General features: G+C 43.1%; 1 long non-coding RNA gene across 2 annotated transcripts in view; it reads left to right on the top strand.

The window, feature by feature from the left end:
• LOC134357894 (uncharacterized) overlaps window positions 1–21,302 on the top strand; it is an 82,356-nt gene extending 61,054 nt beyond the window's left edge. For both annotated transcript variants that reach the window (XR_010020760.1, XR_010020756.1), the window contains exons 2-3: window positions 3,436–3,877; window positions 21,196–21,302. This is a non-coding gene — a long non-coding RNA (uncharacterized LOC134357894). The remainder of the gene's footprint in view (window positions 1–3,435; window positions 3,878–21,195) is intronic.
• The last annotated feature ends 509 nt before the right edge of the window (window positions 21,303–21,811 follow it).

The raw sequence follows: 21,811 nt of genomic DNA, 5'->3' as shown, positions 1-21,811 counted from the left end.
CTCTGACAAAGATTTTCATACCTTGCTTTTTCACAGGTGAGGTACCGGAAGACTGGAGGACAGCTCCTGTGTCTCCCTGCCCAGAAAAAGAGAGCATAGATAAGCTTGAAAAGTATAGGCCTGTGAGTGATATGACAGTGGTAGGGAACCTGTTGGAAAAGATTCTAAGGCGTAGAGTGATGTTCACTTGGAAACACAGTTTTGTGCTGATCTCTCACAAATGAGTTGTTTTAGGAGATTAACAAGGAGATAGATAAAGAAAGGCTGGTAGAAGCTGTCTCTATCATCTTCAGCAAATCTTTTGACAAGATTTCACATGGTAGGGTGGGGCAATTGTTATTTGTAATATACATATATATATATATATATATATATATACATATATAAATGATGAGGAGGTGAAAACAGTAAAAGGTGAAAACAGTAACTTTGCTAAAGACATAAAAATTGGTAGAGTCACAATGAGCAAAGAAGTTTGTTCAGTTATACAGCTGGACATGAATCAGCTGAAAGGTTGGGTGAAGTGATAGCAGCTGAAATGTAATCATAAACAGAGAGAGGAAATGGACTTTAGGGAGACACATAGCAAAGATATTAGAAGTGCTGATGTACAGAGAAATGTTGAGAAATCCATCACTCTCTGAAAATGGTGACATGTGGTAGGTGGGTAGTGTAATTATAAAAGCATTTGATAGGTTTTCCTTCACATGCTGAGGCACAATGAGTAAATTAGGTCATCATGTTGCAGTTGTACAAAGCATTGGTTAGACTGCATTTAGGATATTGGGTACAGTTTTGGTCGTCACATGTCAGGAGGAATGTGATGCTGTCTGGGATGGAGGGCTGTCGTTACAAGGAGTATTTGAATAGGCCAGTCTTTTTCTGCAGGAACATAAGACATAGGAGCAGAATTAGGCCATTCGACCCTTCATGTCTGCTCCATAATTCAATTATGGCTGATTTATTTTCCCTCACAACCCCATTTCCCATAATTTTTGCACTCTACCTAATCAAGAACCTATCAAACTCTACTTTAAATAACCTAATGACTTAAGCTCCACAGCTATCTGTGGCAATGAATTCCACAAGTTCTATTCTAAAAGGACATCGTTACTGTACTCTCTGGTCCTGGACCCTCCACTGGAAACACCCTCTCCATGTCCACTCCATCAATATTCAGTAGATTTCATTGAAATCCCCCCCACCACCCCACTCAACCTAAACTCCCAGGTCCATAGCCATCAAACATTTCTCATATGTTAATCCTTTCATCCCTGGGCTCATTCTCAGAAACTTCCTCTAGACCCTGTGCATCCTTCCATAGATATGGGAACAAAATTGCTTAATACTCCAGATGTGGTCTAACCAACACCTTATAAAGCCTCAGCATTACATCTTTGCTTTTATGCTCTAGTCTTCTCAAAATACAATATGCATGCACAGCGTATTTGTCTTCCTTACTTCCACCCTAGCCTGGAGTGTAGAAGGCTGAGGGGTGATGTTATAGAGGCTACAAAACTATGACAGAAATAGACAGGAAAGGCAGACACTTTTTCCCAGAGCAAGGGTGGGAGGCATCACAATTGGAATAAATGAAATGAATCTTAAGGACCTGTTTCTGTGCTGTATGTTTCTGTGATTCTTTGACTCTTTCGGAACCAAGTGCCTATGCCCGATATACTCTCAGTGGCCACTTTATTAGGTACAAGATTGCAAGCTGGTGTGGTCTTCTGCTGTTGTAGCCCATCCACTTCAAGGTTCAATGTGTTGTGTTTCCAGAGCCGCTCCTCTGCACACCACATTTGTAATGCATGGTTATTTGAGTTACTGTCACCTTCCTGTCAGCTTGCCCATTCTCCTCTGACCTCTCAGGCATTTTTGCCCACAGAGCTGGTGCTCACTGGTGTTTTTGTTTCTTGCACCAGTCTCTGTAAACTCTAAAGACTGACATGCACGAAAATCCCAATAGATCTGAGATACTCAAATCACCCCGTCTGGCACCAACAATCATTCCACCAACAGAATCACTTAGATCATGTTTCTTCCCCATCCTGATGTTTGGCCTGAACAACAACTGAACCTCTTGACCAAGTTGGCATGTTCATGTGTATTGAGTTGCTGCCACATGATTGGCTGATTAGATATGTATAGGTGCACCTAATAAAGTGGCCACAGAGTATATATTTCTTTCCTATTTCTGCTCAACTTTCCACTTCTTTCATAAACTGAGATTTGGTTATCATACCATCTTTGCCTCTCCTACAGGAGCATACTCACAAACATAATGTCATCTTTCATTCTTTGATGTGGAAAGAGCTATATTCACCTAGTTGGCTATGATGAAGACTGAGATCATTCCTCCAGCCGTAAGCTTATTCATCTTCTTATCCTTTTCATTAGGATGGTACTGAACAATTACCAAGGCTATAACCTTTCAAAGTTGGCATGATGTTGAGATTCATGTCATCCAATGGAAGTATGCAGATTAACATCAGAGTGTAATGTTCCTCTTCCAGGCAACACCACCCAAAGAAACATGACTGATCTACCTTGTTTTCCGTGGCACGTACATGCAACATTTTCCTTAAATATAAAAGGAATGCCAGAAGAACAAAATGCATTTAAAATAATTATCATATTGAAATGTGCATCATAATCACTGAGGTATTTTTGAAACCGTGTCACCATTGAAACACCCTGGTTTCCTCGGCTGCGTAAGTCCAGGTAAGACAACCTCCAAACTCATGAGATTGAGGCACACCCAATCCCACCCCAAATACCGATTTGTGTGGATGCTGTGTAATTTGCTACCCTGTTATCAGTTAATGCCTTGAAATAACAGACCATACACTGTATATGATTAAAGGAATTGTATTCATGAATCTTAACTGAAGGGTTAGTAAAGAATAACAAAAAGAAAGGGGCCCATTTTAATTAACCAATCAAATGTGCACAAGTTGGAACTCCTCTTGAACTTCTCTGTCACCTATGTGCCGGGCCCATGGTCAACGCGAAAGCACACACCACCTTCCGAATGTCGCTCGCAACCCACCTCGAACAAACGGGTCCTCCACTGGATCGTACGCTATGACCAGTTTTCCCCAACGTCTTCTCTCTTCATCTCCTGTCGAACAAAAGCTTCAAGCCCAACCTTAGTGTCTCTCACCCGAGAAACCTCTCCTTAATCCGACCATCCTAATTGGATGGCATGCATTTTTCCCATCTCTGATCTTCAACAGTAAGCCAAACAAGCATGAAAACAGAACAGACTGCTCTTACAGAACTGCCAAAAATGAAATACATACAGCATAACAGCAAAAATATGAACCAGGGCATTACACGATTACAGAGAAATGGTGAAAACCAAAACTTGCCTAGAAATTGGATTTTGTGTTCTTTTGCTGAGCTAAATATATTTTATCTATTCATTTTTAGGATCTGGGTCCATCCCGCATCGCCTTGTGGAAAGACCAGCTCACCAGTCTCAAACAACCCCCAATGATGGAAATTCCACCGGATGAAAGCCTTCCCCCAGGAGGTAATTGCAACTGGGCAACCTGGAAGTGCTTTAACAGACTTAGGATTGGTGTAGGTCGTTCAAAGGTGTCACTAAGCAAATGGGGATATACAACCAGCCCGACAACTTGTGAATGTGGAACTGAGCCACAAACTATGCAACATCTCCTGCAATGACCATCACTAGAGGAACCCTGTACTGTTGCAGATCTTGCTGAATTCAATAACAGGGCACAAAAATGTGTCCAGTTCTGGCTGGGCCATGTATAGACTGTCCGTGGACATGATAAGAAGAAGAATCTGGGTCCATTAGCAAGACCAGAGTTTATTGTTGATCGCTTAATGCTCCTGAAAAGTCAAGGTGAGCTGTCCTTTTTGAATCCTCTGGTGAGCATAGTGCTAATGATCCCCGAGAACTGTTTCAAAATTGTGCAAAACATGGTTAAAATCTATGCTAGAATGGAATCATGCACTGAATGTTTTCTGTGAGGAAACTTACAGCTGCTGTTCATTGCCATCTTTGAATGAGAATTGGAATTGGTTTTGTGTCACATGCACTAAGGTACATGGAATTGCTTGTCTTGCATACTGTTTATACAGATCAGATCATTGCACAATGCATTGAGGTAAAACAATAGCAACACAGAATAAAGTGTACAGCTACAAAGAATGTGTAGTGCAGTTAAGCAATAAGGTGCAAAATCATAACAAGGTAGATAGTGAGATTAAAAGTGCTACTTACTGTACTGGGAGACTATTTAATAGTCTTATAAAAGCAGTGTAGAAACTGTCCTACATGCTTTCAGTTAGTGTTGAAAGAACTCAATCTATGGCAGCCAGAGAACAGCTACAGAAAAAGCTGTATATAGGGGAGGGGACCCAGTACTTACCTTTGCATCTGGTCTGTGCCAAATCAGTGAGGGGTGTGAGCTTATCAAGGGGCCAGAGACCATAGAACATACTTCGGAAATGAGATACATAAAGGGGCTTCGGTCAGTGAAGGGAGGATGGTTGAATCATTTACCCTAATGCTGACCGAAGGCTGGGAGATGCTGTGTGTAAATCATCAGTATCATAATGCATACCCTTTAATTGGCATCTCATTACTGATCCCTCTGTGAGGGCCTCCAGATTTTCTGTGGATGAGCAATTAACAATCAGTGTCTACCTGCAGCCAAGGGAAATGTTCGGTGCATGACTTGTATCTACACAAGGCACTCAACAGACATTGCACAAGTGTCAAGAGAATGCAATGTGTAAGAATTCTGGCAAGCTCCTGATGAACACACATTTCATCCAGATGTGATTGCTGGTTAAAACCGCTTTTATATATGATTTGCTCAGAATAAATACAAGCAGGTGGAGCTGATTCCTAAACAAAAAGGCCATAAAAATGGATCAGATGCATAGTTCTGTGTATTGCACAAGCCCACACACGTCCATGAGAAAAATATAACCAATTAATCTCTATTTTGTAATGATTTTGTTTAGAGGGAAATATTGCCCAGTACATTGAGAGAGCTCACCCTGTATTCAACAAGTACCTGGCCTGGGAACTTCAGTTCAGAGGCTCACCCAGGTCAGGCTACCTGACACCTTCAACAGTACGGAACTGCTGACGTCGAGGTGACAGTCTGGATTGTGCACAGCCCTACAACAGTGCCTGAACCCAAGACCCTGTGGCCCAGTAGCAAGGCTGATGCCTAAGTGTAAACAAAACTAAATTCAAAGGTCATTGCAAAACCCTTGGAGGTAATTCCATGTTAAAGGTGTTAATTAGTGCCAAGCGTTGCTGCTTTCTGAACTCTTGAGCTCAGATACTAGAGATGGTTATCCATGATCAATAATTCACTAGGTGAGGCTAAGTTGTGCCGGTAATAAATACCACTTTCAGTACTGTGTGAATTTTGCGGTAAGTCATTCTGCAACATTCGCAAGACAGCAACGTACAAATAGTTGCTTCTGTGTCTTTGTCAATCTTTTGGGATTGAGTGTGACTTGCTTCTGAAGTGGTTCCTGCAATAAATGTAGGAGCATGGATTTTCCACAAATGGGGCAGTTTGGGAAGTTATCCATTCCTTCCACCATTTACATCTGTTTGATCCTGACACATGAATTGTATATTCTCAATACCATTCTGAAAGCTTCTTTTTCACGCGGAATAATTGTGGGCATGGAATTCCTGACAAGCAGTGGGCATGCTGCATTTTTTCATGGCGGTTTTGACAGAAATCTTGAATCCTTTCCTCTGAACACCTGGTAATCTCTTGCTGTGACAGAAGTTGGAAAGCTTTTAGGTTGTTGTGGTTATTTTTTTTTTGCGGCAGGTGATTTTTATTAAACAGTGATGAAATGATGTAATCGCATCAAAAGATGGTGTTGTGAAGATGCAGTGATTAAGTTACCGAGTTACCAGAGGTTGTACTGACAACTCGGAGACCTGAGTTCAAATTCCACGATGGCAGCTGTAAAATTAATTTAATAATCTGGAATTTAAATATAAACAGCTGGTCTTTGTAAGAGAGCAATGAAGCGACTGCAGAGTTGTAAATACCCACCTGCCAGCCTCACCTATTCTAGTCTGCAAGCGTCTGCTAACCAACAGTGATACAACTGTTATTTCAAGTGGCCTAGCAAATCACTCTCTTCAGGACACTGAATGATAGGAAATAGATAAATAGATAGATAGATATACTTTATTAATCCCGAGGGAAATTTGGTTTCATTACAGCCGCACCAACCAAGAATAGAGCGTAAATATAGCAATACATAAAACCCCAACAATCAAACACTAAAATGCAAACTATGCCAGATGGAAAATAAGTCCAGGACCAGTCTATCTGGCTCAGGGTGTCTGACCCTCCACGGGAGGAACTGCACGTTCGACCTCTCGTGCCGCCAAGTGTCGTATCACGGTGGAATGTGGCCGAAGTCCAACAGTAAAAAGTTCAATATCCAATCTGCAAACACGTTCCTCGATCGTAATATGCCCCGGATTGCACCATCTGTTGTTAGCCAGATCAGTAAACACCCAACTCCTTTACGCTTACTGCTCTCAGTGCACTTCCGGTCAGCCGGAACGGTATTACCCACCGAACTCCTCTTCTCCAAAAGTCTCTGTTGTCTCGACCCAGTCTTCTTTCCTCGGCTTTGTGATCCCCCTCTGCATCCTCTGTGTGTTTTCCTCCGGATTTCAGCAGAAGTGTCCGCCGCTCTGCTCGCTAAACTGGCCAGCACTTGCTGGTCCGTGGAATACAAAATGTGACCTTGCTTCTGTCCCGCATGTCGGGATGTAACCATTTCCAGCGCTAAAGAAAACCCAAATCAAACTCTCTCTACCAGCATGTTAGAGAGGGTGCAGCTTCGACGTGTTAACCGTGAGAAAAAAATACAAAAAAATAACGTAAATTAAAAAGTAAGAAGAAGAAAGTAAGAATAGATCGGAACGGCTGTACCAGGCTGCATGCACGACTGGCGCATGCGCGCTAAATAACTGCCAGCCTTACCAGCAGTGCCCGCATCCTGAGAAATGGATATGTGAACAAGCAACTCTCACAATGTGTTTTTTTCCAGTCCATTTCCTCTTGTTTATACCGTGTTTATTTTGAAGATTGGAACATCCAGCTAAATCCAAATGGTTGCTGCAGGAGACATGATTTGTACATTCTTATCCATTTGGAAGGTAAAGGGGATGCAAATATATTTTCATCTTTGCAGCACCATCTTATTTCTCCAGGCAGCAAGAAGAAGAGATGAGCTTGTATTGCTCGAAGTCTGGGGTCATTTAGAAAATATTTACCAGTTGTGTTTTTTTTCTTGTGTCAGACCTTTTGGCTGCCTATTCTGCTATGGAATGCATACACTGTAATGTACAAAATCATTACCATAAGGCTCCTTGTGGCTGCCAGCAGTCTGTGAGATTTGTAAGTGTGGGACTGCTGTGGTGGCTTACTCTCGTTTGTCCATTAGCATTTATATACATTGAAACATTGCTGCTGCTGTTGTTATTGCAAGTTTGATTTATTGTTCAGGGTGAGTGCGTGCACCTTGCTTTTGTCAATTCATTTTATATATCTTTTACAGATAATTCATCTGCATCTCATTGCTTCTCATAATCTGAAAAGTTTCGTTTTTTGTAGTTTTAGATCTGTTGGCAGTCAGCTGTAATCCTGAACAAGCATATTTTCTGAATTTTTCTGAGAATATTAGTACTTACTCCATGTTCTTTCAGTTCAGTTCAGTTCCGTTTCTGTTTATTGTCATTTAGAAATGCATGCATTAAAAAATGATACAACGTTCCTCCAAAATGATATCACAAGAAAACACAGGACAAACAAAGACTAAAACTGACAAAACCACATAATTATAACGTATAGTTACAACAGTGCAAAGCAATACCATAATTTGATAAAGAGCAGACCATAGGCATGGTTAAAAAAAGTCTCAAAGTCCCGATAGCCTCATCATCTCATGCAGGCGGCAGAAGGGAGAAACTCTCCCCGCCATGAACTTCCAAACGCCACCAACTCGCCGATGCAGCACCATTGGAAGCACCCGACCGCAGCGGACTCAGAGTCCGTCCGAAAACTTCGAGCCTTCGATCAGCCCCTCCAACACAGCCTCTCCGAGCACCATCCTCTGCCAAGCGCTTTGACCCCACCCTGGCCGCCGAGCAACAAGCAAAGCTGAGGACTCGGAGCCTTCTCCTCCAGAGATTCCGGACCACACAGCAGCAGCAGCAGCGAAGCAGGCATTTCCGAAGTTTCACCAGATGTTCCTCCGTGCTCTCACATCCGTCTCCATTAAATCAGGACTGTGCACGGCACCCCACTTGACAAATAACAGACATCACCACCGGAGAGGTCTCTGCGAGCTGCGTCATGGCGCCATCTTCATGAATTTATATACTGCTCTATCTTTAGCTTAGTGTTGTAATTTGAGGACCTTGCACTCTGTCAAGGTAGTGCAGTGGTTTGACCTGCTGCCTGTCAGCTGCAGAAACCCGGGTTGAGGTATGACGTCACGTGCTCTCTGCGTGCAATTTGCACCAATTTCCTCGGGGGCTCTAGGTTTCCTCCCATGTCCCAAAACTGTGCTGTTGAGGTAACAGGCTGCTCTAATTTGCCTCTGTGATAAATGGTAAAAAGAAGCAGAAGGAATAAGGTGATCAGTATCTGAGGGGTACAGAATGCAAGATGTTAGAGGAATAAGACAAGGGAGAATGGGACTTGTTGGTTTCCTTTGCTCAGAGATGGTGTGTACTAAATTAACTAATAGGTTATTAGGATAAGTTCTGTGTTGTAATAAGCATGTTCAAAGGTAATCTGCACAGCATTCATAAATTTGTTCAGCCAAATTTAGTATATGGAGGAATTTAAGGTGGGGGGTTATATGGGAGGCAGGGTTTAAGGGTCGGCACAACATTGTGGGCCGAAGGGCCTGTACTGTGCAGTGCTATACTATGTTCTAGAAGATGATTGACCCCAGCTTTCACTTGAGATTTTTGTGGAAGTTAATCTGATATAATCTCCCTCTCTCTCTCTCTCTCTCTCTCTCTCTCTCTCTTTCTCTCTCTCTCTGGGTATCCATCCCATAGGATGATGATGGTTCCTTTCAGTCAGTTAGTGGGGTTTAGTATGTGCGGCCTGTAGTGGCAGTACAGGCCGATCCTTGATGGGCACTGCTTGCCACATACTTGACAGGTGAGGCCTGGAGGGGCAGCAGGGGCAGAAGCCCTGTTGTGGCGCTTCCTGTGCCTTTCCTCTGTTGCCTCGTTGAGCTTGTTCTCAGCAGCATCCACACCTTTTCTGATGGATGATCCATCCCCTGTGAGTGATCTTGAGCCAGATCCTCCCATGTTGATGGGGCAATATCAGCTTTCTTGAGCCTCCTGTGCAGAACATCCTTGTACCATAGTCGCTGGCCTCCTTGTTTTCGGGTACCTCTGGACAGTTGGCTGTACAAGATGTCCTTGGGCAGTCTTCCGTCAGGCATTCCAACAACATGTCCTGCCCAGCGCAGTTGGGCTGACATTACCAAGGTTGAAACTGCTGGCATTCCTCTTGAGAGAGGACCTCAGTATTGGAGAGCTTGTCTCGCAAGGTGATCTTCTTCAGAGAACGTAGGTGACTCTGCTGCAGTTGGTCAAGCTGGCGTAAGTGTCTCTGATAAGGGCACCATGTCTCCCATCCATATAACAAGGTTGATATGACAACGGCCCTGTATTCCTTGCACTTGGTGGCCAACCTGATGTTCTGTGACCAAACTTGATCTTTCAGCTGACCAAAGGCAAAGCAGGCTTTTTCTGGTTCTTGACTCAATCTCTACATCCAGAGAAGCTGAGGATGTTATTATGCTGCCCAGGTAGCAAAACTTGTTAACAGCATTGAGACGAGTGTCATCAATGAGGACAGTTGGTTCTTCGTAGCTTGAGCCAGGAGCTGCTTGGTACAAAACTTCCGTCTTTTTCAGGCTGATTGTCAGTCCAAAGCTTTTGGCTGCACTGGTAAAGCGACTGGTGATCTCCTGTAAGTCTTCGAGAGAGCGGGCAACCAGTGCACAGTCATCAGCAAACTGTAGCTCATGTGTCACAATGTCCCTGACTTCTGGTTTTGCTCTCAATCTTGCGAGGTTGAGGAGCCCACCATCAGCCCTCGTTTGTAGGAAGACCGCTAACTTCAGGTCTGATGTGGCATCTTGAAGAACAGCAGCGAAGAATAGTCCAAGTAGAGTAGGAGCCAGAACACAACCCTGTTTTGCATTGTTGCTGATGGAAAACGGGTCTGACAACTCACCACACATATTGATGCGGCCTTCCATGCCTTTGTGGAACTGATGGATGATGTTGGTTAGGTGTGGGGGCAACCAAATTTTGGTAGGACCTTCCACTGTCACACTGGGGGGGGGGGGCACTGGGAGCAAGGGTGGACCCAAATGCAAGACACATCTTGTGAGGTTACTTAGATTTAGGTTATTGTTCGATACCAGGAGAGCAAGGCAGGAGCAGGAAATAGCCAACTGGACAAGGACTCAGGACTACGACTAGGCTGGGACCAAGGGTCTGGGTTTGGGCTCGGAATCAGCTCCCAGAACTAGAGGAGACATGAAGAGGCTAGGGTATGGACTCCGAGCCAGTGACTGGGCAAGGACCCAGTACCTGGGTCTTGCCTCGGGTTCGGACCCCAGAACCAGGCAAGGACATGACATGGTCTAAGGAGAGGAGGAACATGGGGACACAAAGCCTCGGTCTTGGGCAGCAGGTACATGGAACCATGGACACATACACAGAACACAGAGTCGGGAAACCCTCCTTGGGTACAGGACATAGGGCCGGGACTCACACACAGAACAGAGAGCCGGGACCCCTCCTTGGGTACAGGACATAGGGCTGGGACCCTTGACCCTCTATGGGGCAACGGCAAGACGGCCTGACTTACCCCACGGAGGCGAGGAGAAGACAAGACAGAACATGACACCCCCGCAGGGCAATGGCAAGACGGCCTGACCTACCCCACAGAGGCGAGGACCAGACAAGACAAGACCAACACGAATGAACACCAGACAGTACCTATCTAGCTCCGGTGATGGAACTAGACTAAAGTGCAGGCAGGCTAGAGGCGAGAGGGGCAGAGAAGGGATTCAGACAAGGGCGTAGGACAGGAATCACAGACCGCCAGGGCCAGGACTTGACTTGGTGCTAAAATGCCACCAGGGCCAGGACTTGACTTGGTGCTAGAACACCGCCAGGGTCAGGACTTGACTTTGGTACTTGAATGCCGCCAGGGCCAGGACTTGACCTGGTGCTAGAACGCCGCCAGGGTCAGGACTTGACCTTGGTACTTGAATGCCGCCAGGGCCAGGACTTGACTTGGAGCCTCCGGGTAGTGGCAAGCTCTGGACTCGGCCCGGGAACAGTAGACAGCGGCTCTTGATTCTCTCCGGCGGGTTAACTGACGGACCCACCTCGGTGAGGAAACTTTGCAGGCTTGCTTTGGCGAGGTAACTGGACAGGGTTGCTCCAGTGAGGAGAGGCGAATTACCGACACTCGCTTCGGCAGAGACTAGGCTTGCTCCGGCCAGATGTCATTGGCACGCCGTACCTTTGCAGACGCTCCCGCCCTGAACGGCTGAAAGCCAGAGACTATAAACTACCGGTTCAGCTGAGTGTTAATTGCCTCTAATCACCAAAGTCAAGGGACACGGGAAAACAGGGAATCAACGGTCCAGATCGTAACATAAACAAGCTAAATTTAAAGGGACCCCAATCCGGACCATGACATCCACAGGCAATCTCTACCAACAGTATCAAACGCTTTGGTTAGATCAACAAATGTGACATAGAGACTTCTCTGCTGCTCAACACATTTCTCTTGGAGCTGCCTCAGTGAAAAGATCATGTCCACCGTATTACGGCCTGTTGGAAAGCCACACTGGCTTTCTAGAAGGATGTTGTCACTAATGTTGGACATCAAGTGTCTAAGGATGATCTTCCCGAGGCATTTTCCTACAACTGACAGAAGAGAGATGCCACAGTAATTGTTGCAGTCTCTCTTGTCTCCCTTGTTCTTGTAAATGGTCATGATTGCGTCTTTGAAATCTTGTAGTAGTTCTGCAGCTCCCCACAACTTTGTGAACAGCTGGTGCAGGCATGATGTCAGTTTGTGACCACTATACTGGTAGATCTTGGCTGCAATACTGTCAGGCCCCGGTGCTTTGTTGGGTTTTAGCTGTTTGATGGCTTTGATGACCTCGTGAAGAGTAAGGGGAGCATCTAGCTCGAACAGTATGGGTCGAGGGTGTACTCTGCCCAGTGCTTCATCGGTGATGGTTCCTGGTCTGTTCAGTAGCTCGTGGAAGTGTTCTTGCCATCTTTTCATGTGCTCTGACTTCTCAGTGAAGATGGATGAACTGTCCTTGCTCAGGAGTTGTGAGGTGCCTTGTTTTGATGGACCATAAACAACCTCGATTGCTTCATAGAAGCTTCTTGAGTCATTACAGTCAGCGAAGACTTGCAGCTCTTTGGCCTTGTTTGCCCACCACTGGTTTTTCATAGCTCTGAGCTGCCTCTGCAATGTTGATTTTGCACTCAAAAAGGCACGTTTTTTGGAACTTGAGTTTGGGTGTGGAAGAGCCTGGTGTGCAGCTGCCTTAGCTCCTAGAAGCTCTTGCACAGATTGGTTCTCTCATCAAACCAGTCCCAATGCTGGTGCTAGACTTTCACCAAGGTGTCCTGGGCAGCGCTGTAGACCATTTCTTTGAAGGCATTCCAGTGCTCAGTCATATCGTCTGGTGGATTCTCAACCAGTCTGCTTACAGCAGTTTCCACAGAGGATTTCAGAGCATCAGCACACTCATGATGTTTCAGTTTGGTGGTGTTCAGCTTTTTGGGTGATTTGGCAGCATTCAGTCTGCATGGAGGATTGATTGATAGACATAGATCCGACCACACCATTTGATGATCCGTTGACCCTAAGAGAGGGTTTATCCACCCTTTGACAGGTCTTGTTTTTCATCCTGCAGAGTGTCTAGCCACCCTCCTCACCAAGCAAGCCTGATGGAAGAGCTGGTTTAGTCGCTGACCACCCGACCATGCGACAGGTAGCACTGAGTTACACAGTACCAGTAGTACTCAGACGAGTGACCTGACCATGAATATAATAGATAGATTATATACCATATAGACCATATAATATAATAGATAGATAATTAGATCCCAAAGGAAATTACAGTGTCACTGTAGCATTACCAATTCACAGATGTACAAAGATACAAATATTAAAAGAATAAAAAATAAGTTGCCAATTAATTGTTCAAAAGACATCAATCTATCTTCTTTAAATAAATCCAAAAAAGAATTAATACCTTTATTTTTCCAAAGTAAAAAAATTGGATCACTCAAAGAAGGCTTAAAAAAGTAATTTCAGTAAATTAAACTACAAAGTTTAAATTTTTTAAGATTAAAAATATTGCGGAATTGGAGCCAAATTTGTAAAGAATACTTAATCACAGGATATAGGTTTAAATTAACAACTTTAACTAATTGCATAGGTAAAGGAGCTCCCAATAACAAGGTTAAATAAAACTGTTTTACAACTTTCAGTTCCAGGTCTACCCAAATTGGCCGATCACTCTTATTAACCCAGTATAACCAAAAAGTCATATATCGCACATTAACAGCCCAATAATACATTCTTAGATGAGGCAAAGCAAGACCTCCATCATTTTTCAATTTTTGTAAAGGACATTTACTAATTCTTGGTCTTTTATTATTCCAAATAAAAGGTAAAATAATAGAATCAATCCTATCAAAAAACAATCTAATTGTAAATTTTTTAGTATATTTTCTTTTTTTGCTGGCGGTTTGATGTTTATTTTTAGAAGCTTTTTGTATGACACATGACTCCGGGGTTGTACACCTAATGGGTTCTTTTTTTTCTCTCACTTTTCTGCTTAGCAGGTTTTTTTTTGTTATCACAAAATCTTTTTTTCAATCTTTAAGATAATGTTTTTTTGAGGCATTGTAAGTGTTGTTACTTCAATGTACTCATGTTATTTTTCCTGTATAATATAACAATAAAAAGATTTGAAAAGAAAAAAATAAGTTGCCTCAAACAGTCTAACAGGAGGAGGTCATCACTTCTCCGGCTATAGGTTGACTCATTTTAACTGAGGGAAATATATGATATATGGTTATATATATATAATATATATGGAAAGAATGGCCTCATATAACGTTCTTTGGAGAAGTGCAGTTGTCTTAGTCTATAACTAAAAGTGCTCCTCTGTTCAGCCAAAGCAGCGTGCAGAGGGTGAGAGACATTGTCCAGGATTGCCAGGATTTTCTTTGGGGTCCTATGTTCTACCACAGCCTCCAGTGTATCGGCTGTTTCCTCTTTTCCAGAGCCAGCCTTTCTAATCAGTTTATTATATGGAGATTGACTTCCACAATATTGTGTAATTTCATGAAATGGCAGAGTGCAGAGAACACCTCACCTCTAGTATTAAAGATCTGTCCTCCAGAACTATAAGTAAGATATAAGATATAGGAGCAGAATAAGGCCGTTCAACCCATTGAATCTAATCCTTTCATATTGTAACAGCTGTTCCAGTATAGTTTCAAATCTGTCATCGATCTGACAATGTGTGGAATTGCCCAGTTATGTCCTGTTTACAACACGCTAGACAAATCAAATCAGTCTCCTCATAGTCAATCACATTATGGTGAAAGGTGCCATTGACATTGCTTTCTGTGGCACTGATCAATAAACTTTGCAGCACTACCCAGTTTGGGCTTCATTAGGATGTTGTAGTTCCAAACTTCATCACAGCCTTGGTCCAAACATGAACCAAAAGGTTGTTTTACAGAGGTGAGCGAAGAGTGACTGCCCATGGCACCAAGGCAGGATTTGGCTATGATTGACATTAAGGACTCCCATAGAATTAAAGTATCAATGGAAAAGCATTCTGGCTGTTGGAATTGTGACTGACAAAGGAGTTGAAAGTGAATGCTAAAGATCAGTATTCTGGGCTGCATATCATCACTGCAGAAGTTTCAAAGAGAAATGTCCTTGGCCCAAAAATCTTCATTACTCACCAGAAGTGAGGATTTTACTGATTATTGTGCTACATTCAATTCCATACGCAACTCCTTAACAAATGAAACAGTCCATACCAGTATGCAGCAAGATCTTGACATTATTAAGAGGGGGAAGAGGAAAGGAGGAATAAAAAATAGTTCATTTTTCAGCAACATACCCAAAGTGCAGGAGGAACTCTGCAAGCCAGGCAGCATCTATGGAAAAGAGTAAACAGTCAACATTTCGGGTCGAGACCCTTCATCAGGATATGGTCTCAGCCCAAAGCACCAGCTGTTTACTCTTTTCCAGAGATGCTTCCTGGCCTGCTGAGTCCTTCCAGTATTTTGTGTGTTTTGCTTTGATTTCCAGCATCAGCACATTTTCTCATGTTGAAATAATTTTTGATAGATACTGAATCACCTACAATCCATTCTCAGGATACCCATGTCACAGCAGAGCCAACCTTCTTTATCCTTAATTTCAGAAGATGATGTTGACTTGCCTGCTTCGTGGAACATTGCAGTTTGAAGAGTGAAGGCTTCCCCACAGTTCCCCTGGGTAGAAGGTTCCTAGATTTTGGCCCAGCAATCTATGGAAAAGAGTAAACAGTCGATGTTTCGCGCCGAGACCCATCTTTAGAACCAGTGGCGGGGAGGGAAAGAGGCTGGCTGGAAGGTGATTGGAGAAGCCGGGTGGATGGGAAAGGTCATGGGCATGAGAAGAAAGAATCTGATAGGAGAGGAGAGAGGACAATAGGACAAAGGAGGGGACCCAGGGGGAAAGGAATTGGCAGATGAAAAGAAGTAAAAGGATAGAGTGGAAAATAGAGGAAGGTGGGGTGGAGGGAGAACTTTGTTCAGCAGAAGGAGAAATCAGTGCTCACAACATCAGGTTCCTCCTCCACCCTAAGATTGCCCTCATCTTGACACAAAAGGAGGCCTGGATCAACATGTCGGAACCGGAATGAGAACCTGATGTGGAAGTGATGTCGTCAGAGTAGATGCAATTAGAATGAAGAAAACGGGGAAAGGCATTTGAAAGCTTACAAAACTGAATTGGAAGGTCGTATAACTATGATAGCAACAGGAGAGAGAGGAAGATAGGTTGGACTTAATGTGGGAAAGAATGAAAAGGGCATAGTCAATGTTACAAAATCATTTCCAAATTAGAAAGTTAATTGAAGGGGCTAGAAGGAGTGTCCAAGAAAGGTAAATTCTGGTGTGAAGTCCTTGACATAAGAGGAAGGTGCTTGGTTAAGTAAGTGAAACAAAGGACAAGGTGGAGAATATACTTTATGACTAGTTTGGAATTTGTAAAAGATGTAGAATTAACATCCTTTCCTTAATCTATTCAGTGGGCTTGCTTGCATCACTTACTGATGTAATTCACATTTTTACCAAGACTTTTAGATAAAATTTGCTTTAAAAGAAATGGAAACATTTAAACAGAATGACCTGGCGAGCTTAGCTCAACAGAGCTTCGGTGTTGCCCAGACATGTGTAACAAGTCTCGTAAAGGATCCACAATTTTATAAATAAAAACATCAATTACAAAAGGAAGATTGTTATACTGAACCTTGATTGAATTCACTGGTTAGATAGAATATTGTGCCAATTCTATTCATCACATTTCCGGAACAATGTCAAGGCCTTGGAAGAGGTACAGAAAAGATTTCCTAGTATGTAGTGAAGATGAGGGAGTTCAGTTACATGGTCAGACTAGAAATGGTGGATTCTTAAGGGGATATTCAGGAGAAATTTAATAAACATGTTTGGAATTGTTAAATGTTTTGATGGACTGCTTTCCCTGACATCAAGATTAATATCCAGAGGACACAGGTTTAAAGGAAATCATGAAAAGAAGCAGAATGAATTAAGAATCTTTTTTTATTGTGAGCTGTCATGACCTGGAATGTGTGGTGAAAGAAGGTTCAGTCAGATATTTCCATGATGGATAAATATTTGGAAAAAAACATGTGAGACGAAGGGGAAAGAAATAAAGGAATGTGGAACTAATCAGATGACAATTCTAATTGGTCAACACAACCATGATAGGCTGAACAATTTCCTTTGTGCTCTATAGTTTATAAGTATGGGAAAAGACCAAGCACCCAAAACTAAGAGCCTAGTTTGCTACAAATTCTGAGCAATGTAAAGACTGTAATACCGCCTTATTTTAAAAGCTAATGTGCACATGTGTTTAGGCAACAAGATTTGTTCCTGTTGTGTAGCACTTGATACTTTCAGTCACTTATATTACATAACCATCACAATAATTGGGCAAATTATTTCAGCCTGAATTTAGGCATGTGGATGATGAGGAAGGCTGTCCTGGCTTGCAGAGGGATCTGCACCGGCTGGAAAAATGGACTGAGAAATGGCAGATGGAATTAATACTGACATGTGCGAGCTGTTGCACTGCAGAAGGTCCAATCAGGATACGATGAACGCTAAGGTACTTAGGAGTATAATAGAAGAAGGGAACCTGGGATTATAGGTTCCTAATTCATTGAAAGTGGTGTCACAGGTAGATGGGGTCGTTATGGAAGCTATTGGCTCACTGGCCTTCATTAATCAAAGTACTGAGTACAGAAGTTGGGATGTTATGTCGAAATTGTATAAGACATTGGTGAAGCCTAATTTGGAGTATTGTATGCAGTTTTAGTCACCTACCTACGGGAAAGATGTAAATAAGGCTAAAAGAGTACAAGTAAATTTACAAGGATGTTGCTGGGTCAGAAGGACCTGAGTTATAAAGAAATATTGAATAGATTAGAACTTTATTCCTTGGATCGTAGAAGACTGAGAGATTTAATAGTCAGTACAGAGGAGGTTCACCAGGTTGATTCCAAGGATGAAGGGGTTAACCTATGGGGAGAGATTGAGTCGCCAGGGATTATACTCTCTGGAGTTCAGAAGAATGAGAGAGGATCTTATAGAAATAAACAAAATTTTGGAAGGGATAGATAAGATAGAGGCAGGAAAGTTGTTTCCTTTGGTAGGTGAGACTAGAACTAGGGGATATTGCCTCACGATTCAGGGGAGAAGATTTAGGACGGAGATGAGGAGAAACTGTTTTTCCCAGAGAATGGTGAATCTGTGGAACTCTCTGCCCAGGGAAGCAGTTGAGGCTTCTTCACTAAATATATTTAAGATGCAGTTAGATAGATTTTTACGTAAGTAGGGGAATTAAGGATTATGGGGGAAAAGCAGGTGGATGGAACTGAGTTTACAGACAAATCAGCCATCATCTTATTAAATGATGGGACAGGGTCGATGGTTCATATAGCCTACTCCTGCTCCTATTTCTTATCTTCTTAAGTATATAGATAGGGTAAATGCAAGCAGGACTTTTCCACTGAGGTTGTGTAAGAAAACAACTAGAACAACATTTAAAAGAACTTTGGATAGGCACATGGGTGGTAGGGATATGGAGAGCTATGGTCACAGTGCAGGGCAATGGGAGTAGGCAATTTAAATAGTTCAGCATGGACTAGATGGGCTGAAGGGCCTGTTTCTGTGCTGTATTTTTCTACGACTCTATGACTCTTGGTCACTTCTGCCAAAGCATTGGAAGATAGAGTCATAGAATATCACTGAACAGAAACAGGCCCTTTGGCCCATCTAGTTCATACCAACCAGATCTCTTGCCTAGTCTTATCTATCTGCACCTGGACCATATTCCTCCAAACCCCTTTTCTCATGTACCTATCCAAATTTCTGTACTTTTTACAACTGAACTCTCATCTACAAATTCCACTGGAAGTTCATTCCACACACACCACCCTCTGAGTGAGAAGTTTCCCTTCAGATTCCCCTTGAATACTGAATTGACTTTATTTCTTACATCCTTCACATATATGAGGAGTAAAAATCTTTATGTTACGTCTCTATCTAAATGTGCCATGTCCAATCATAGTAATTTATAATAATTTATAATAAATAGAACAGTCAATCTAATATAGAATACACTCAAATCAGCATGAGTTAATCAGTCTGATGGCCTGGTGGAAGAAGCTGTCCCGGAGCCTGCTGGTCCTGGCTTTTATGCTGCGGTACCGTTTCCTGGATGGTAGCAGCTGGAATAGATTGTGGTCAGGATGACTTGGGTTCCCAGTGATCCTACGGGCCCTTTTTACACAGCTGTATTTGTAAATGTCCCAAATCATGCGAAGTTCACAACTACAGATGCTCTGGGCTGTCCGCACCACTCTCTGCAGAGTCCTGTGAATAAGGGAGGTACAGTTCCCATACCAGGCAGTGATGCAGCCAGTCAGGATGCTCTCAGTTGTGCCCCTGTAGAAAGTTCTTAGGATCTGGGGGCCCATACCAAACTTCCTCAACCGTCTGAGGTGAAAGAGACGCTGTTGTGCCTTTTTCACCACACAGCTGGTGTGTATAGACCGTGTGAGGTCTTCGGTGAGGTGGATGCCGAGGAACTTGAAGCTGTTCACCCTCTCAAACCCAGAACCATTGATGTGAGCTTTCACTCTGAATCTATGACTTCCAGTTGTAGACTCACCCAACTTAAGGGGGAAATTCCTGCATGTATTCACCCTATACATGCATATATTGCTTCAAGAAGGCAACAATTATACCAGTGCCTAAGAAGAATAATGTGGGCTGCCTTAATGACTATCACCTGGTAGCACTCACATCGAGAGTGATGAAATGCTTTGAGAGGATGGTCATGACTAGACTGAACTCCTGCCTCAACAAGGACCTGAACCCATTGCAATTTGCCTATCGCCACAATAGGTCAACGGCAGACACAATCTCAATAGCTCTCCACACGGCTTTAGACCACCTAGACAACACAAACACCTACGTCAGGATGCTGTTCATCGACTATAGCTCAGCATTTAATACCATCATTACCACAATCCTGATTGAGAAGTTGCAGAACCTGGACCTCTGTACCTCCCTCTGCAATTGGATCCTCGAATTCCTAACCAGAAGACCACAGTCTGTGTGGATTGGTGATAACATATCCTCCTCACTGGCGATCAACACTGGCATACCTCAGGGGTGTGTGCTTAGCACACTGCTCTACTGAGTATACACATGACTGTGTGGCTAGGCATAGTTCAAATACCATCAATAAATTTGCTGATGATACAACCATTGTTGGTAGAATCTCAGGTGGTGAGGAGAGGGCATACAGGAGTGAGATATGCCAACTAGTGGAGTGGTGCCACAGAAACAACCTGGCATTCAACGTCAGTAAGATGAAAGAGCTGATTGTGGACTTCAGGAAGGGTAAGATGAAGGAACACATACCAATCCTCATAGAGGGATCAGAAGTAGAGAGAGTGAGCAGCTTCAAGTTCCTCGGTGTCAAGATCTCTGAGGATCTAACCTGGTCCCAACATATCGATGTAGTTATAAAGAAGGCAAAACAGCGGCTGTACTTTATTAGGAGTTTGAAGAGATTTGGCATGTCAACAAATACACTCAAGAACTTTTATAGTTGTACCGTGGAGAGCATTCTGACAGGCTGCTTAACTGTCTGGTATGGAGGGGCTACAGCACAGGACCGAAAAATAGCTGCAGAGGGTTGTAAATATAGTCAGCTCCATCTTGGGCACCAGCCTACAAAATACCCAGGACATCTTTAGGGAGCGGTGTCTCAGAAAGACAGCGTCCGTTATTAAGGACCTCCAGCACCCAGGGCATGTCCTTTTCTCACTGTTACCATCAGGGAGGAAGTACAGAAGCCTAAAGGCACACACTCAGCGATTCAGGAACAGCTTCTTCCCCTCTACCATTCGATTCCTAAATGAACATTGAAGTCATGAACACTATCGCATGTTTTTAATATACAATACTTCTGTTTTTGCACATTTTTATATCTATTCAATGTACGTAATTGATTTACTTGTTTATTTATTATGTTTTATTTTATTTATTATTATTATTCTTTTTCTCTCTCTGCTAGATTATGTCTTGCATTGAACTGCTGCTGCTATGTTAACCAATTTCATGCCACATGCCGGTTATAATAAACCTGATTCTGATTCTGATGTCTCTTTAAGATCTCCCTTCATTCTCCTGCAGTCCAAAGAATGAATTCCTAATCTGTTTAATCTTTCCTTTTAACCCAGGATTTACACTGTACCTCGGTGATGCGCAAGTGGAACAGGTCAAAAGCTTTAAGTTCCTCGGGGTCAATATCACAAATGACCTGACTTGGTCCAACCAAGCAGAGTTCACTGCCAAGAAGACCCACCAGCGCCTTACTTCCTGAGAAAACTAAAGAAATTTGGCCTGTCCCCTAAAACCCTCACTAATTTTTATAGATGCACCGTAGAGAGCATTCTTCTAGGGTGCATAACAACCTGGTATGGAAGTTGTCCTGTCCAAGACCGAAAGAAGCTGCAGAAGATCGTGAACACGGCGCAGCACATCACACAAACCAATCTTCCGTCCTTGGACTCATTTTACACCCCACGCTGTTGGAGCAGTGCTGCCAGGATAATCAAGGACACAACCCACCCAGCCAACACACTTATTGTCTCTCTTCCCTCCGGGAGAAGGCTCAGGAACTTGAAGACTCGTACGGCCAGATTTGGGAACAGCTTCTTTCCAACTATGATAAGACTGCTGAACGGATCCTAACCCGGATCTGGGCCGTACCCTCCAAATATCCGGACCTGCCTCTCCATTTTTTGCACTACCTTACTTTCCATTTTTCTATTTTCTATTTATGATTTATAATTT

This window comes from Mobula hypostoma, chromosome 1 (assembly GCF_963921235.1).
Source record: "Mobula hypostoma chromosome 1, sMobHyp1.1, whole genome shotgun sequence".
NCBI classification, from domain to species: Eukaryota; Metazoa; Chordata; class Chondrichthyes; order Myliobatiformes; family Myliobatidae; genus Mobula; species Mobula hypostoma.
The sequence above is the reverse complement of the archived record's forward strand: the minus strand, read 5'-3'. Positions and strand labels throughout refer to the sequence as shown.